This window comes from Ipomoea triloba, chromosome 13 (genome assembly GCF_003576645.1).
Source record: "Ipomoea triloba cultivar NCNSP0323 chromosome 13, ASM357664v1".
NCBI lineage: Eukaryota > Viridiplantae > Streptophyta > Magnoliopsida > Solanales > Convolvulaceae > Ipomoea > Ipomoea triloba.
This window is the reverse complement of record NC_044928.1, coordinates 3,008,837-3,012,186: the sequence shown is the minus strand read 5'-3', so window position 1 is coordinate 3,012,186 and position 3,350 is coordinate 3,008,837.

Here is a 3,350-nt window from a genome sequence, read left to right as displayed (position 1 = left end):
TACCAGTGGATCTATTATTCTAATTGACTAATTAACTGAAAATAAAAAAAAATCGACTAAAAATGAATCTGATGTTACTAATTGATTGAATATATAAAAGGAAATGAATATTAATAATTAACTGTAAATAAAAAAAATATCCATAATTAACTAAAATGAAAAAGGAAATGGTCATATCATTGCAATTTAATTAAAAAAGGAAAACATTCTACATCATAAATAATAAAGGCATATTATAAACAATATTAAAGATAAATTAAAAAAGGAACGGAAATTAAAAATGAAACGGAAATATTTCAATAATAATATTCTACATCATCAATTAAAAATGGAACGAAAATTAGGTAAATATTACTACGTAATTCTTTTCATTTTTTCCTAGATAAGATTGCCTGATATTAATTTACACATAACAATAAGCACTAATAATTAAAAAAAATTAAAAAAAAATAGAAGAACTGCCGGAGACGTCTGTTTTTTTTTTTTAAATTTTATTATTATTATTATTATTATTATTATTTAATTATTTTAATTAAAATTATTTAAAAAGTTTATTTTAAAATTAGTAACCACCATGTCATCACAATTGTAGGTAAACATGTCAATTTGGACTTTTTTTTTTTGAAAACATGTCAATTTGTACTTAGTTGCATGAGTTTATATAGTTCAAGAATCCAATTGCATTCTTTTTGAGTTCGATGGCCTAATTGCAGTTTTGTGTGTAGTTCAGTGGTTTATTTGACCATTATTCCGAGAAAAATGATATTACTAATTGATTTAAAATATAAAAAGATCGTAATCTATATTTTATACTATATATAAAAGTAAAATCCTCCTATTTCATTCCCCGCCTAAACTTTTGTAGTCAATTAATGAAATATTTTATTGGTCAAATAATTAATAAAGCTTATTTGTTAAGAAAATGTAAAATAGAAATTAACTAATATCTATAAATTGATAATATGTATACTCACGTATCAACACTATTAATAAAAGTAAAATCATTTATCGGGAAAAGAAAATGATATTGCTAATTGACTGAAAATTATTTAAAAACTTTAATAGTTAATTATACTTTCCTTTTGAAAACTCTAAGTTATTTAAACTTTTAAAAAATTAATTGAATATGGGTTGTTAGATTTTTATAATAATCAAAATTAATTCATTCAAATATGGAGGAGGAAGATAAAACTAAATGCAATATGGGGAAAATGAATATACTTAAAGTATAAAAGTATAATTACACATATATTAGTGTAATTGACTAATAATAATTGCCTAATACTTATTATGATAATTAAGTTAAGCATTGGTCGTTGAATTTATTTTTATAATAATTACAATTAATTTATTTCTCATTTTCTCATATTTATTTTAGTAATAATATAATTATATAAGTCATATTACTTATAGATCTTTTTAAGATAATTTTAGACAAACAAGTCATATATTNTATTCTACATCATAAATAATAAAGGCATATTATAAACAATATTAAAGATAAATTAAAAAAGGAACGGAAATTAAAAATGAAACGGAAATATTTCAATAATAATATTCTACATCATCAATTAAAAATGGAACGAAAATTAGGTAAATATTACTACGTAATTCTTTTCATTTTTTCCTAGATAAGATTGCCTGATATTAATTTACACATAACAATAAGCACTAATAATTAAAAAAAATTAAAAAAAAATAGAAGAACTGCCGGAGACGTCTGTTTTTTTTTTTTAAATTTTATTATTATTATTATTATTATTATTATTTAATTATTTTAATTAAAATTATTTAAAAAGTTTATTTTAAAATTAGTAACCACCATGTCATCACAATTGTAGGTAAACATGTCAATTTGGACTTTTTTTTTTTGAAAACATGTCAATTTGTACTTAGTTGCATGAGTTTATATAGTTCAAGAATCCAATTGCATTCTTTTTGAGTTCGATGGCCTAATTGCAGTTTTGTGTGTAGTTCAGTGGTTTATTTGACCATTATTCCGAGAAAAATGATATTACTAATTGATTTAAAATATAAAAAGATCGTAATCTATATTTTATACTATATATAAAAGTAAAATCCTCCTATTTCATTCCCCGCCTAAACTTTTGTAGTCAATTAATGAAATATTTTATTGGTCAAATAATTAATAAAGCTTATTTGTTAAGAAAATGTAAAATAGAAATTAACTAATATCTATAAATTGATAATATGTATACTCACGTATCAACACTATTAATAAAAGTAAAATCATTTATCGGGAAAAGAAAATGATATTGCTAATTGACTGAAAATTATTTAAAAACTTTAATAGTTAATTATACTTTCCTTTTGAAAACTCTAAGTTATTTAAACTTTTAAAAAATTAATTGAATATGGGTTGTTAGATTTTTATAATAATCAAAATTAATTCATTCAAATATGGAGGAGGAAGATAAAACTAAATGCAATATGGGGAAAATGAATATACTTAAAGTATAAAAGTATAATTACACATATATTAGTGTAATTGACTAATAATAATTGCCTAATACTTATTATGATAATTAAGTTAAGCATTGGTCGTTGAATTTATTTTTATAATAATTACAATTAGTTCATTCAAATATGAAGGAGGAAGATAAAACTAAATGCAATATGGGGAAAATGAATATACTTAAAGTATAAAAGTATAATTACACATATATTAGTGTAATTGACTAATAATAATTGCCTAATACTTATTATGATAATTAAGTTAAGCATTGGTCGTTGAATTTATTTTTATAATAATTACAATTAATTTATTTCTCATTTTCTCATATTTATTTTAGTAATAATATAATTATATAAGTCATATTACTTATAGATCTTTTTAAGATAATTTTAGACAAACAAGTCATATATTATTCAATTAATTGAGTAATATTTTTGTACTAATCTTATAATCAAATAAATGTATACGTTCAATATTAGAATTTTTTATAATTTCATCTTTATTTTTATTATCTCAATATATAATAAAAAAAATTTATCCACGCCCGGGTAATTGGACAATTATTTGTTCTAATTCAAAGGAAAACATCAGAAAACATAATCGATCCAATCAATTTCATCAATTGCGCTATATAATATTCGATGTTATAATATATATAATTGTATATTGATCCAAATATTCTTTAAATATTATAACAAATCCATTCCGTGCAACGCACGGGCGAAAATACTAGTTTAAGTAAAATGATTTCATTTTGGTTCAAGGTCCATAATATAAATTGTGGACATTTTCCACGATATAATTTGTGGATTCAAATAAAGCCTAAATTCAATTCTGTAAGAAGCCCAATCATTTCACCAGTCTTAAACCCACA